This window comes from Alligator sinensis, unplaced genomic scaffold (genome assembly GCF_000455745.1).
Source record: "Alligator sinensis unplaced genomic scaffold, ASM45574v1 scaffold59_1, whole genome shotgun sequence".
In the NCBI taxonomy this organism is placed as follows: Eukaryota; Metazoa; Chordata; order Crocodylia; family Alligatoridae; genus Alligator; species Alligator sinensis.
Genome location: NW_005841878.1, coordinates 3,375,265 through 3,391,469, shown reverse-complemented (window position 1 = coordinate 3,391,469; position 16,205 = coordinate 3,375,265). Strand labels below are relative to the sequence as shown.

The window sequence follows — 16,205 nt, the reverse complement described above, 5'->3', positions numbered from 1 at the left end:
CAGCCAGTCCTGCAGCAGTGGCTTCATGTGGAGTGGGGTGGTGGATGGTGGCATTAGCCGCTCCATGCAAGCTTCCTCCTTCATGTCCGGGGGGGGCCAAGGGGGAGTGGCATCCAGTCTCGGAGCCGCGGCCCCACACAGAGCGGTGGCATGAGGTGGTGGATGGCGGTGGTAGCTGCCATGTGCAGGCTTCCCCCTCCATGTCTGGGGGAGCAGAGGAGAAAGTTTAAAAAGTGCTGGATTTTTGAGAATTATGTATTTATGAGTTTATACTATAATAGGAGTTGGGGTTCCTGTCTACACCAGGGACTCCGTAACAGCAGTTGAAAAGCTCAGTACATTTTGACAGCATAACAGAACTATTAAGTACTTTGGTAGAGGCTGGGGTTAGAGGGTGTTTTCATCACCAAACTTATCTTGATGCCATTCTGAACCATGTTAAAATAGCCAGGAGTTAAACATGATTTTATGTCAAAGGCTTCATGTCCATTAGAGAACTTGCCCCTTGCTAGAATTCAGTACAGATGAATCAATTCTTAAGACAGGTTAACTGTGAGCAGAAGCAGCCCTAGGTTTTTTGAGCCTAAAATAGAAGCTGAACCACATTCTGCACTTGCTCAACTGGACCCATGACACTATGCAGTAAGAGAAATTCAGCAATAAGCAGTTCGCTTCGTGTAGATGGATGTATGCTAACTGGAGAGAGGACATGGGCAGGCCTGGGGACAGTGACTTCACTGACTCTTGCCAGTGACAGCCTGTGTGTGGGACTGGCTGGCGCTCAGGCAGACCACATGAGCTCTGGCCGAGGCTAGAGTACTGCCCTGGGAGGGTGGGGGGGTAAGTGGGGTGCTGCAAAGCCCCATGGGTTGCCAGAAGAATGCAATCTAAAGTGAACTGTGATGGGATCTGGTACAGATGTTCATTACAGCGCTGTAACCTGTAGCGCTAAAGTCTAATACTGCATCCATCCAGGGTTATCTTAGAGTGGGATCTGCAATTTTACAGTGCTCTATGTGCTCTAACTCTGTTTGGTTACAGCGGTATACCTTTTACTGTGCAATAAATGTAACATCTGTACCTAGCCTTTGTCTACATTAAATAGTTTCCCAATAGGGATGCTATGGCATGGTTGTGTCTAGGAACTTCAAGTGCCCCTCTTTGTGTCATATCAAGTAGTTCCTCAATAATATGAATGGAAAAAGGTATAAAACCATTATTGTTTTGCACTGTCTGGGAAGTCTCTTTTTATGCTTGAATGTTAAGCATGATGTCAAAGGATGAGTTAGGTCTTAAAGGTACATGAAATCAAAAACTAGGATTGTTTGGGTAGGGGAGAATCAAGTTAACAGTAGTTATTGTGACCTATCAGGAATCATTATGTCAAGGTTTTCAGGGAAGAAAAATGGGAAGAATTGCACCATATTGAAGAAAATTGGATTTTGCATGTTTATGACATTTTAAGGCAGCGTGAAACAACAAAAACAAATTGTAAAGTTCACAGTAGCACCAGATGCAAAGACAAGCAGCAGCATGCAGACAACAGGAAATTGAATGCCAAATTGCCAATATAGGATCATTGAATGTCAGCTGCAAAGGCTATCTCAGCATTATGCAAGAGAAGAAAGCAAAATTACAACCAAGCAAAGCCAAATGAAAATTATATTGTGACATGATTATAATACCACTAGAACAATATAAATTATAAGAAGAATACCAAGGATAGTATGCAAACTGAAATTTCAAGTAGTGCCGACAATGCAGGAGCTAGTACTATAAGCTAAAACAACAGAATATGTGAAGCTAGCCTAGCAAGTCTAAACCAGGGACAAATAATTTGTGCAGTAGAAACACAAAGTGATGTCTACACTAGACGCTACTGCACAGTGGTTACTGTGCATTTATTTAGTATTTGTGTAATCAGATACTAAATAAATGCTCAGTAACCAGAGCTACTAAGTAGTAGCACTGCTAATAATACTGTGCAGTAGCATATTAGCACTGTTAGTGCTGTGACGTGCTACAGCGCAGTATTGTTTGGTTACTGCACAATCAGCATCTCGTGTAGAGGCACTCCAAGAAAACAAAAGCCTAGACAGAACAGACATTGTCTACAAGAAATCTGCTAAAAAAATTACCACAACATGCTTTAACGATTGGGATGTCTTTTAGATGTAATACCTGAAAACAGACAAAGCAATTGAGTCAGTTCAACAACTATCTTGCAAAGTTGCATTAAGAGAAAAAAATACTGGATACAATTAAGGAAAGCTAATTGCTTTCTGGTTAACCAGAATTGCAGTCATTGAGAAGCCAGGCAAGTAGCACATTTGTATGGAACCAAGGAAATGAAACAAATCACTAAAAGGTGTTCACTATCAAATGCCTACAACAGAAGAAATATAACCCTAGCAAAAAAAACCAAACAAACCAAACCAAAACGAATTTTTAGTACTTGATGCTAGAGACTCATATTAGCAACTGCTTCTGGATTGGAAAAGCAGGTATCTCACCACATTCTGGACAGACAGATTGGCTGAGAGTGCTATTTTGGGACCAGACTTTCAATGGAAGAATATCACCAGTATCCACCAGCTGTTAACGGTCTTTCTAGAGGTCAGAATTAGAACTGACAATATTCTGCGTTCAGAGATGGCATGCAATATCCACAACAACACAATTGTTTATCTGCTGAAAAAAACAAGTGAAGTAAATATAAAATGAAATTTAAAAAAAAAAGTTGAAATTGCAATTGACTGCAGTGTTACCTAAAAATTAGACTACTGACAAAAGTTGGTTTCTTTTCAGCGGGGTAGTTTATTGCTAAGGGTACTGGGGAGTTATACACCTATTAGAGACCATTAACTTATTAGAAATTGTGTTACCTTACCATACACTTTTACACATACATACATACATACATACATACATTTTCACAGATGCACACTTACATAATCAATCCCAAGGGCATTGCAGATAGGGATGGCCAGTCCCTATCCGTTGATGGAACAGGGGTATCCGACCTGGCATGCACAGGCACGGGCTCCGGTGGTGAGGCAGGTTCTTCCTCACGTCATTCTCTCTCTCACCCCCTTTTATAGTTTATGTTGCTGGGCAGGATTTCTGGATGCTTCTTCTTCAGGCATACGCTGTTCTGTTGGCTTGTAACAAGCTCCCCCTTATCTCATCAGTTGGAGCTGGTCTTCTTGTTGCACAGACATTTTGCCTTCAACGAGCGGCTTCTGGTTGCTGACACCGCAACTTCTTCTGTGTTCATTGTTGTTTTCTTTGTGTTATCTGCTTCTTCTTTGTTGGTCATACATACCGTATTCATACCCTCTATTGTTGACTTAACCCATAAATTAATTACAATTTTTTTTAACCCATTGGCTTACAGCAGTATCATGCACTGTGGGGTTCCTAAGGGCAGTAACCTGTCCCTGCAACAGTAAAAACAGTATAGCATATGACCAAACCTAAGGATATTAAGGCATTTGGAGACTTTGTAGACAATAGAACATTTCTTTCAAGTCCCTCAAATGAGTGAGACAACTACAGAATGAAGATGTAGCATAGACACTATTACCTCCACAGGGAGCTAAAGACCCAGCTATACCCATTGCATCTGGACTACCATCATGTGAATGAGAAGGCAGTTATTTACAGTTGTCATTGAGTTGAGGCTTGGTCTGGCACTTTCTTAAAAAAACAAAACAAAACAAAACAGCTGGAATAATCAGTGGAACAAAGATACATGCAAATTGAAAAGCTGTGCTTTGTAGTACCATTCACATATGAAAAGTGTGATCTTTGATGTCAAGGATAGGAAGCCATTTCATTATAAAATAAATGTAAAACACTGAAAAGCATTTTGATTTTTGTGCAGTTCTATCCCATCATTTCTGAACCGCAGCAAGTCAAAAAACAAACCCGAATCGGATGCTAAAATTATCAGATGCTAAAAGAGGCAGCGCTAGAAAGAGGAATGAAAATATTTGTGAATGGAGAAACACTCAAGGATGACTAAATAGCATCCCAGGAACATACTTGATGTTGAAATTCAAAGATACCCTGCCACTGATAGCCTCAGCATTGGCCATGGTGAAAGGAGTAATGGAGAAAAATGAAAGCGATGCATGCAAAGAACAAAGCTTACCATGACCGATAGGCTAAAGACTCCCCAGTAGTATAACTGTGAGAACCTGTCAAGTTCAATCTTTTTTTTTTTCTTTCCCCAGGGACAAATTATGCACTTGGAAACAAGATATGTACACTAAACAGAAATTCCCATTTATATAACATAAACAGTGGCTGGGCATATGTTTCAAAATCTGCCAGTGCATATACCCGCTCCAGAAAAACAAGGCATATGTCCAAAAACATGGATGAGGGACAATCAAATAGTCAACCTACTGAGAAATGATCAGCAGCACCTTAAAAGGAATCAACAAGTGACAGATTCCAGAATAGATTCTCAAGACACCCAACACCAGATAAAACAAGTGCCAGTGTTAGCTGTCATCCAAGTCATCATCACTCCAACCGTTTGGAAGGAATATGTCAGACTACAGTGCTAAAGTCTGTTGACTTGAAAATATCTGGCTTCTCTAAGTAATCTTAAATTTGTTCTTCCTTTATTCTAGGTTGATTATCTCCTCCCCCATCTTTGCTGTCATCTGATAGTTGAAATGATTTGTGACTGCTGAAGTGAAAAAAGACATTGAATACTTATGTCATCTTCAGTCATCTCCACATCATGTATTATTCATTTCTTGGTCTTTCCCTTACTTGTAAAATGTAATAATAATATGTATAATAATATGCTTATATAATGCTTTGTTTATTGCCTTTTATGTCTAATGCTAATTTAATCTGTGCCTTGGCCTTCTTGATTTTTCTCTCTGCATTCTTGTGCTATGCCGTTATGCTCCTTTCTAGTAATAGAGCCAAGTTTCTACATTTTGTGAGATTCCTGTTTGAGTTTCAACTCTTTAAAGAGTTGTTTAACCAGGTTGGTCTCTTGCTGTCCTTCCTATAATTCATTTATATCGGAATACATTGCTCTTGAGCCTTTAATATGGCCTCCTTTATGGTTCAACCAGGTCTCCTGAACTCCTTTTTCTGTTAATTTGAATTTGGGATCCAGTCCATCAGTTCACAGAATTTGCTAATGTCTGCTTTTCTAAGGTTTGGTGTCTTTATTCTGATGCTCTCCTTCTTTCCTTTCCTTAGGGTCTTGAACTCTGTCATTTCAAGGCGACCGTCAAACTAGTTGCCTTCTACCTTCACATTCTCAACCAATTCTTCCCTATCTGTGAACAGCAAATCAAGAAGAAATTCCCTCCTAGTTAGGTTCTCAAACATTTATACCAGAAATCTCTGACTTGCCAAAAACTGCTGGACTGCCTGTACAGTACTGAGTTACCCTCCCAACAAATGCATGGTGATTAAAGTTTCCCATTAGCACTGTGTCCTGTTTTAAATACTTATGTTAATTATTTGAAAAAAGCCCCATCCAAATCTTTCTCTGGTTTGGTAGTCTATAGCAGATACCCACCATGATATCACCCTTTCTGTTGTCCTCTTTTACCTTGATGAGAGACTGTCAATGGGTTTTTGTCCTATTTCATACTGTCTCTCTTTGCATATCTGCTCTGTATAGAACAGAGGTTCCCAACCACTGGTCTGTGGCCTGGTACTGGGCTGCGAAGTGTTGGCTGCTTGGTCATGGCACAGGGATCAGGGGGGGAGGTCCGGCCGGGTGCTCAGCGTGTGCGTGAGGCCACCCAGGTGTGCAGCAGGTGCTGACAGCAGCGTGTTATATTAAATTTAAATATGTAAATTAGATTGTTGGTCTGCAGTGAATTTTCTGGTCCACAGTATAAAAAAGGTTGGGAACCACTGGTATAGAACACCACCATGTCTTTATTTCTTCTGTCTGTTGTTCCTGAGCAAGTTGACTTATATTCATCGCAATAGAAGCCTTTTGCCTATATAGAACAGAGGTCTGGGCTTAAGTATCACCTTCCTTTTCCCCATTCTGCTTGATGAGAGTATAATTCTTTGTTTGGTCCAATGTAGTTTAGTTGCTTTAGCTGTAGGTAGTAAATAGCTTGCTATTTGTTTTTTGCCTGATTGGGTTACAGGTCAGAGAACAGGTTCAGGAGCAGGGTTGGGATTGGATGGCAGTAGTATGAGGACTGAGAGCTGAGCAGCCCTATGTCTGGAATAATCAGTGGAACAAAGATACATGCAAATTGAAAAGCTGTGCTTTGTAGTACCATTCACATATGAAAAGTGTGATCTTTGATGTCAAGGATAGGAAGCCATTTCATTATAAAATAAATGTAAAACACTGAAAAGCATTTTGATTTTTGTGCAGTTCTATCCCATCATTTCTGAACCGCAGCAAGTCAAAAAACAAACCCGAATCGGATGCTAAAATTATCAGATGCTAAAAGAGGCAGCGCTAGAAAGAGGAATGAAAATATTTGTGAATGGAGAAACACTCAAGGATGACTAAATAGCATCCCAGGAACATACTTGATGTTGAAATTCAAAGATACCCTGCCACTGATAGCCTCAGCATTGGCCATGGTGAAAGGAGTAATGGAGAAAAATGAAAGCGATGCATGCAAAGAACAAAGCTTACCATGACCGATAGGCTAAAGACTCCCCAGTAGTATAACTGTGAGAACCTGTCAAGTTCAATCTTTTTTTTTTTCTTTCCCCAGGGACAAATTATGCACTTGGAAACAAGATATGTACACTAAACAGAAATTCCCATTTATATAACATAAACAGTGGCTGGGCATATGTTTCAAAATCTGCCAGTGCATATACCCGCTCCAGAAAAACAAGGCATATGTCCAAAAACATGGATGAGGGACAATCAAATAGTCAACCTACTGAGAAATGATCAGCAGCACCTTAAAAGGAATCAACAAGTGACAGATTCCAGAATAGATTCTCAAGACACCCAACACCAGATAAAACAAGTGCCAGTGTTAGCTGTCATCCAAGTCATCATCACTCCAACCGTTTGGAAGGAATATGTCAGACTACAGTGCTAAAGTCTGTTGACTTGAAAATATCTGGCTTCTCTAAGTAATCTTAAATTTGTTCTTCCTTTATTCTAGGTTGATTATCTCCTCCCCCATCTTTGCTGTCATCTGATAGTTGAAATGATTTGTGACTGCTGAAGTGAAAAAAGACATTGAATACTTATGTCATCTTCAGTCATCTCCACATCATGTATTATTCATTTCTTGGTCTTTCCCTTACTTGTAAAATGTAATAATAATATGTATAATAATATGCTTATATAATGCTTTGTTTATTGCCTTTTATGTCTAATGCTAATTTAATCTGTGCCTTGGCCTTCTTGATTTTTCTCTCTGCATTCTTGTGCTATGCCGTTATGCTCCTTTCTAGTAATAGAGCCAAGTTTCTACATTTTGTGAGATTCCTGTTTGAGTTTCAACTCTTTAAAGAGTTGTTTAACCAGGTTGGTCTCTTGCTGTCCTTCCTATAATTCATTTATATCGGAATACATTGCTCTTGAGCCTTTAATATGGCCTCCTTTATGGTTCAACCAGGTCTCCTGAACTCCTTTTTCTGTTAATTTGAATTTGGGATCCAGTCCATCAGTTCACAGAATTTGCTAATGTCTGCTTTTCTAAGGTTTGGTGTCTTTATTCTGATGCTCTCCTTCTTTCCTTTCCTTAGGGTCTTGAACTCTGTCATTTCAAGGCGACCGTCAAACTAGTTGCCTTCTACCTTCACATTCTCAACCAATTCTTCCCTATCTGTGAACAGCAAATCAAGAAGAAATTCCCTCCTAGTTAGGTTCTCAAACATTTATACCAGAAATCTCTGACTTGCCAAAAACTGCTGGACTGCCTGTACAGTACTGAGTTACCCTCCCAACAAATGCATGGTGATTAAAGTTTCCCATTAGCACTGTGTCCTGTTTTAAATACTTATGTTAATTATTTGAAAAAAGCCCCATCCAAATCTTTCTCTGGTTTGGTAGTCTATAGCAGATACCCACCATGATATCACCCTTTCTGTTGTCCTCTTTTACCTTGATGAGAGACTGTCAATGGGTTTTTGTCCTATTTCATACTGTCTCTCTTTGCATATCTGCTCTGTATAGAACAGAGGTTCCCAACCACTGGTCTGTGGCCTGGTACTGGGCTGCGAAGTGTTGGCTGCTTGGTCATGGCACAGGGATCAGGGGGGGAGGTCCGGCCGGGTGCTCAGCGTGTGCGTGAGGCCACCCAGGTGTGCAGCAGGTGCTGACAGCAGCGTGTTATATTAAATTTAAATATGTAAATTAGATTGTTGGTCTGCAGTGAATTTTCTGGTCCACAGTATAAAAAAGGTTGGGAACCACTGGTATAGAACACCACCATGTCTTTATTTCTTCTGTCTGTTGTTCCTGAGCAAGTTGACTTATATTCATCGCAATAGAAGCCTTTTGCCTATATAGAACAGAGGTCTGGGCTTAAGTATCACCTTCCTTTTCCCCATTCTGCTTGATGAGAGTATAATTCTTTGTTTGGTCCAATGTAGTTTAGTTGCTTTAGCTGTAGGTAGTAAATAGCTTGCTATTTGTTTTTTGCCTGATTGGGTTACAGGTCAGAGAACAGGTTCAGGAGCAGGGTTGGGATTGGATGGCAGTAGTATGAGGACTGAGAGCTGAGCAGCCCTATGTAAACTGAAGTGACACTGTTTGCTTGTTGTGCTAATGCGAAGGAGCAGGAAATGTTGATATTTACATGTGTGTTGGGGAGTGGGGTGAGGGGAGGAATGATATTTAATTTTCAAATTTAAAAATATCCTCCTTTATCATTTCTAAGAGGATGAAGTTTTTCTGGGAAACCTCCGTATCTTCACCTTACTCACCCAAATCTTCATCTTGCTGTAGCTTTTCTTTTAGTAACTCATCCTTGGTTACTGTTGATGTCTGTCAGGTCTGTTCCTAGCATGGGCATGATCAAAAGCTCTTCAACATCCTTGGGAGGTCCCCCCTTCATTCCTGCCTCTGACGCTCTGCTCTACTCTCTCTCATCCTTCTTTTTCCTGTTCAGTTTTCACTGTAATGCATGCTGCTGCTAAATGGAAAAGCTCCCCCCACCCATAATATCACGATACATGTAAAATGGAACTAATTAACCATGTAATCCAATCCTGGTCCTTTTTTTTTTGCTTTCCCCCTGTTTGTTGTTCTTTCTTACTACATCACTTTTAAAATTAGATTGTAAACTCCTTGGGGCAGAAAAGCTGTCTTTTGTTTATGTAAACCACATACGTACGTACTCTAAATGCTATATTGATGGTAATTTCCATCATTCAAGACTGTTTACATGAACTAGTCTCCATGTAGCATCTGCGCCTTATTAGTGTAGAAGTCTGCCTTACTTGTATTGGTGAAACAATAGATAATAGGAAACAAAGGACATTTTACACGTGCAATCATCACAGCACCAGGCGCCTTTGGGTGTCTTAGTTCAAAAGCACGCTGCTGCCATTTTCATAGTGTTGATGTGCATTTCGCTGCTTATACAACTGTGCACACTGCTCCGAAGTGGCGGATCTTTGGTGTATAAATGCCTAATGTGTATAAATATGTATAAATGCCCAATATGACTAATGGCAACTGACCAGTCTCAGTGTTGTGATGGACCACATAGCTGAGAATACTTTAGTGCCTTTTAAGACCAAAAAATGGAAAAGGGATGTTGGGAGACCCATTCCCTGATGCTAAAAAAGGGCTATGGGAATCCCATGTGCTGAACATTGCCTTATGTTCTGCCCAAATATTTCAGTTGTGCTATTAAACAGAAAAAAACTGAACAAAAAATAAATAAATAAACCCCCCAAATTCCCAAGGCACAATAAGCAAAAAAATAGGCTAAACAAAAACATGCTTACACAAATGCATAATGCATTAACTGTATTTTGTTCCATTTGTAAAGAGCAAAAGAGAACAAATAATCAATGTTTTGGCTCCTTATGGGCCTTTGTCAGGGAGAGTCTTTTCTGAGAAGTTTGAGGCCTGGCGAGGGGAAGACTTAAAAGGACCAATTTCCAAAGGGGTTCGTCAAGCTCGGCTACAAATCTGAGTTGATAATTACATGTGTCTTTTTTTTCCCCACATGGTTGTTTTTGGTTGTGAACAATAGAATGTGCATTTCTAATATCTGATTGCCTGGGTGGAAATTAGTTCACAGAGGTCATGTAGTTCTGGCTTAATATTGTAACCTGGCCCTTGGAAACAGCCCTTCCCCATGTTGGTAGCTGTATGGAAATTAACAGGACAGTTTCCATGTAGAAAGTTTTCCAGGGCTGGGCCTTCATGTACACTTTCTATTATTTATATCTGTGAATAATTGTTCTTAGAATTGGGAGTGCAAATTTAGGAACTGCTTTTCATGTCTTATACTTAAATCCTCTTATGGCCTGACTGCGAGTAAAAGATTTAAAGACGGTATTTTAAAACTACTAGTTTCTGCTGAGAGCAGCATCCTACCATGCTTCAGAGATCAGGGCCTGGCTTTCACTGCAAAATTAACTCTGGTTTTGATTCAGCTGCTGTCCCTAACCTGACTCCTGCTATTGATCTGTTGGCCTGGGATCAGGTTATGCCTGAGTGCTCCTTTTATTTTAGTTGCTAACAGGGCGGTGTGGACTCATGTATGGATTGCTGTACCCTTTCGTTGTCATTTTCTGTTTGAAATACACAGAAACGTAGGCTTGGAAGGGGACGCCTGAGCCTCTGAGCCCAGTCCTGTGCATTCACAGGTGATTGTTAACCAAAGGAGCCCCCAAAATTACCACTTCGACCCTCACTTACAGCTACAGCAAACAGTGTCTGAAACATGAACAGCACCCTATGATGTGCCATATGTAAAAGCAGAATGCAGGCCCTGGCAATGCCTTGCCTCTGTCATGACAAGGATATGATTGGTTAACACATGCTTAGTAGATCTTGGGTAAAGGACCATGCTTCCTGCTACAAAGGAAGGCAGAAACCCCTGTGGTTCATACCAATCTGACCTAGAGGAAAAATTCCTTCCTGACTCTAATTTTGGTGGTTGGTATTTTGAGCAAGACACCATTCTGCCAGGAACTTCTGGGTTTTCCATATTCTAATTACTGACAGAGGCATCAGCTTGTCTTAGTCAAAAACCCCAGGCTTCAGAGGAAGGCAGACTCCCTCTCCCACCTCCTCCCTGGCAATCATTCCCCTCCCCTCCAAGAATAGTGTAGGGAGCATGAGAAGAAAATTGGAACGGCAACTAGCCATTTCCTTGAGGCATGGGTCCAGCCTGTATGTAATGAGCAGCCGCAAAAGCAGTTTTAACAAAGAGATTTAAAGATGACAGATGCCAAAAAAGGCAGACTGCCATCCTCCCATTTCCCACACTCCCCCACTTACCCTCCTCAGCCTCCCCTCCTTTTTGGATTGGACATCTAAATAAACTACATGAATTTCAAGCCATATTTGAAATGATCTTTCAAGGGCTGTGTTGTTTGTTTTTGCTGGTGTGAAAGTTATATAAGCAATCGGATGTTTCTAGTATGCTTATTTTTATCCCCCAGGGAATCCTCAAAAGTTGATATAAGAAAATCTTTGTCCTGTATCTGCCCAACTCACTTCTATGCTTCCTATATAAAAGTCATTAGCAGTTCTGTAATCTTCTCTCTCTCTCCCCCTCTCTCCTTTCTAATTTTCACTGTCATTTCTCACTCTGAGTATGATTATAAGCTAAATAAGACTAAAGACAAATATGTAATTGATTAGAATATATGAAAATATAAGCTGTGTGTTTCAGAAAAATGTCATAGTTTGTGTAGTTTTGAGCTATGACAGCTCACAGAGCTTATTTTGTGAGGCAGTTATCTTCCTCGCTTACCATCCTAAATTTGCACACTTCCTATTGTTGTATACTGGGCATATTTGGTGTACTTTCAACCTCTACAGTATGAAGAGAGCTGAGCCACTAAACCCAGTGTTTCTAGTTGTAGTCTTGAGATGCAGAATCTTTGTACTAGCAACCTCTTTTGACAGCTGAAGTTCACCTAGCTAGCCCCTGAGTCTGACTCTCCTGTAACTTTCATAGACATTAGGGCTGGAAGGGACCTCAGAAGATCATCGAGTCCAGCCTCCTGCCCGAGGGGCAGGAAGTCAGCTGGGGTCATAGGATCCCACCAAGATAAGCATCTAAATTTCTCTTGAAGGCATTCAAAGTGGGTGCTTGAGCCACCCCTGATGGCAGGCTATTCCAGACCTTGGGGGCTCAGACAGTAAAGAAATTCTTCCTTATGTCCAGCCTGAAATGGTCTTGCAGTAGTTTATAACCATTCGACCTCGTCATCCCTTGGGGCGCTCTGGTGAACAAACGTTCCCCCAGATACTGGTGGTCACCCCTGATAAACTTAAAGGTGGCCATCAGATCATCCCTGAGCCTGCGCTTTTCCAGGCTAAAGAGTCCCATAGTTCTCAGCCTGTCATCGTAAGGTCTGTTTTCCTGACCTCTGATCATGCATGTGGCTCTTCTCTGGACTCTCTCAAGCTTCTCCACATACTTTTTGAATTGTGGAGCCCAAAACTGGATGCAGTACTCCAGCTGCGGCCTCACCAAGGCCGAGTACAGGGGGAGAATGATGTCATGGGATTTGCTTGAGAAGCATCTATGGATGCAAGCTAGCATTTTGCTCACTTTACTAGCTGTAGCATCGCATTGAAGGCTCATGTTCATCTTGTGGTCAATAATGACTCCGAAGTCCCTTTCTTTTGTAGCACTAGCCAGCGTAGCACTGCTGAGCCTATAAGGATGCTGCAGGTTTTTCCTTCCAAGGTAGAGAACCTTGCATTTTTCAGTGTTAAACACCATCAGGGTCTCATCTGCCCATTTGCTGAGCCTGTCCAGGTCAGCCTGGATCGCCTTCCTGTCTTTAGGTGTGGATGCTTTGCCCCAGAGTTTGGTGTCATTGGCGAACTTGGCCAGTCTGCTTCTGACTCCAATGTCCACATCATTAATGAAGATGTTGAACAATATGGGTCCAAGGACAGAGCCTTGGGGGACCCCACTGGTCACAGGGTACCATGATGATTGACTTCCATCAATTACCACCTTCTGGGTCTGACCATGAAGCCAATTCCCCAGCCAGTGGATCATGGTGGACCCGAGCCCACAGTTGGCCAGTTTTGCCATTAAGGATGGCCTCTTTAATAAACTTTTCTAAGACCTTCCCTGGGATAGAAGTCAGGCTGATGGGCCTGTAGTTTGCCAGATCCACTTTCCTCCCTTTCTTGAAGATAGGCACCACATTGGCCTTCTTCCAGTCTTCCGGCACTTCACCAGAGCGCCAGGAGTTCTCAAAGATCCATGCCAGGAGCTGGGCTATGATGCTAGCCAGCTCCTTGAGTACCCTGGGGTGAAGATTGTCAGGGCCAGCTGACTTGAAGGTACCCAACCTCTCAAGGTGTTCCTTCACGAGGTCAGCATTGATGCAGGATAGGGGATCACCCTCACCTGGACCTACCTGTCCTGTAGTGGGCATGGGTGTCCCATGGGACTGACGAAAGACCGATGCAAAGTATCCATTTAATAGGTTTGCTTTTTGCTGGGCGTCAGTTGTCAGATGTCCCATCTGGTTTAGCAGGGGTCCAATGTTGCCTTTGCTTTTCCTCCAGCTTCACACATAACTGAAAAAGGTCTTTTTATTGTCCTTGATACTTGAAGCTATTTGGAGTTCAGTTGCAGCCTTGGCTTTCCTGGTTTGCTCCCTGCAGGACCGGACCAGTGCAGAATATTGCTCCTTGGAGGTGAATCCCATCCTCCATCCTTTGTAGGCCTTTCTTTTTAGCCTCAGGAGGTCTGCTAGATCCCTGGAGAGCCAGGGAGGCTGCTGTGCCCTCTTGCTGCCTTTCTTCCGAGATAGAATAGAATTAGCTTGTGCATTGAGGATCGCTCCCTTGAGGAGTGACCACCCTTCCTGACCTCCCCTCCCCCTGGGGTCGTGGTCCCTTAGGGCCTCACTGACAAGCCTCCTGAGCTTGACAAAGTCAGTTCCTGAAGTCAAGGACTTCAGTGTTGCTGACTGACTTGCCAGCTTTAAGGCGGATGGTGAAGGTGATCAGCTCATGATCACTGTCACCCAGCTTCCCATCAATTACTAGGTCACTGATTAGGTTATCCCCAGTTGCCAGTACCAGGTTGAGCAGTGCTTTACCTCTTGTTGGCCTGTAGAGTTCTTGGGCAGGTAGAAGTCATCCACGCAGGAGAGGAAGCTTTGCGACCGCTCGGATTTTGCTGAGTGATCCTCCCATGAGATGTCTGGGTAGTTGAAGTCACCCATGACAACCATGGTCCTGGAGTATGTGGCCTCAGCCAGTTCCCGGCTGAGCATATCCTTGAGCATATCCTTGCCCAGAATCCAGCTGAATCCGGCTGAAGACATGAATCTTACAGTTTACAGTTTTTCTTTTTTCTTTTCCAAGGGCCATATGATCAGCGTAAGCAAATAGGCAGTCAAGGAGAGGCTTTTTCTAAAGCTTCTGAACACAGCATTACTCTGTACTTAAAGCGGAAGAGGGTATAGGCCATTTTAGAAATCAACAATTATAATGACATAGTGCCCTTTACTTTACCTTGCCCTTTCCTTGACCATTCTTTTGGACTGTTTATTTTCTGGCAGGTGGTTGCTTGTCTTCTCTGACATTGGCTAGTCCCACTGCTAACCAAGGTTCTCCATGCTATGAACGGCTATCAATTCCTCGTCTGCCTAATGTTTTCTGTGTTTCTGTGAGGTTCCCCACATATGTTTCCACTGTAAACTCTGACTCCTTTGTTCAGCCTTTGATAATTTTCTGTAGCTTCATATTCTGGCAAACCTAGCAATCCTAACCTAACTTATTTATGTAGACCTCATTGCTCAAAGCTTTTTCTTCTGTAACAGTCTTCTACTACATTTTAAGAACTATTGTCCCTAATCTAGGAGTGACATGGGAAAGTAGGGCTGAAGGGACCTCATGAGGCCATCTAGTCCAGCCCTCAATTAGGGTAGGTTCATCCCTGACTAAATCGTTCTAGCCAAGTATTTGTTTAACTTGCTCTTGAAATTTTCCAATGGAGATTCTGCAACTTCTCTATGGAGCCTTTTCCAATGCTTGACCATCCTCATAGCCAGAAAGTACCTCCTAATTTTCAACCTAAATTGAAACCTTTCCTCTGCTTGAGGTTGAGGTTATTGCTTCTAGCCCTGTCCCCTATGACCACAGTGAAAAGCCCACTTCCATCCTTACCCTTCAGAAGACTGTTGAAGAGTGTTATCAAATTCCCCCTTGGTCTTCTCTTCTCCAGACAAAATAATCCTACTTCTTCCAACCTTTCCTCATAAGCCATGCTTCCCAGGCCTCTCAGTATTTTTGTTGCTCTCTACTGAATTCATTCCAATGTTTCTATAACTTTTGCAAAGTGTGAGGCCCAGAACTGGACACAGTACCCTAGGTAAGGGCTCATCAGTTCCATGTAGAATGGAAGAATAATTTTCCTTGATTTGCAAGAGATACTCCTGTTAAATCAACCCATTATGCTGTTGGTTTTTTTAATAACAAGAACACACTGTGGACTCTTATTCAGTTTTTGGTCCACTGCAAGCTCCAGGTCCTTCTCTGCAGTACCACAGCCTAGCCAGTCATTCCCATCTTTACTTACACATGCAGTTATTCTGTCCCAAGCACAGGACTTTACACTTGTCCTTGCTGAAGTTGATCTGGTGGATTGCTGACCCTTTCTCCAGTTTTGCTAGGCCATTCTGGATCCTAGGTATACCTTCCATTTTGTCTTCAACTCCACTCAACTTGGTCCCATCCACCAATTTGCTAAGCACAGACTCACTCCCATAGTCCAAATCATTAATGAAGATGTTAAGTATTGATAACTCCACTCAATTAGACATTGAGTTGTTGATGCCTACTCATTGAGTATGATGATCCAATCAGTACTTACATGGGACATGGGTGAGGTCCTGTCCACAGAAGTGGATACATATTAACAGAGATAATGCAACTGTAACAATTCTGTAATATTTTCATAATATTAACTAGACTTTCTTTATCCTACATAATTCCCCAAATCATCACAGTCATCAAGGACTTCTAGTAGCTGTTCCATTCCTGGAAGCAGTGT

The 16,205-nt window shown here is 42.0% G+C and overlaps 1 protein-coding gene across 35 annotated transcripts in view; it reads left to right on the top strand.

The window, feature by feature from the left end:
• ENOX1 (ecto-NOX disulfide-thiol exchanger 1) overlaps positions 1-16,205 on the top strand; it is a 542,128-nt gene that overhangs the window by 146,881 nt on the left and 379,042 nt on the right. For 2 of the 35 annotated variants that reach the window (XM_025196205.1, XM_025196204.1), the window contains exons 1-2: positions 7,138-7,254; positions 7,729-7,939. The exons of 32 other annotated variants lie outside the window; for them this stretch is intronic. The gene's annotated coding sequence lies outside the window, so the exon portion shown is untranslated. Of the gene's footprint in view, positions 1-7,137; positions 7,255-7,728; positions 7,940-16,205 lie in introns of those variants that run through there. One more of the 35 variants, XM_025196206.1, reaches the window with a different exon arrangement.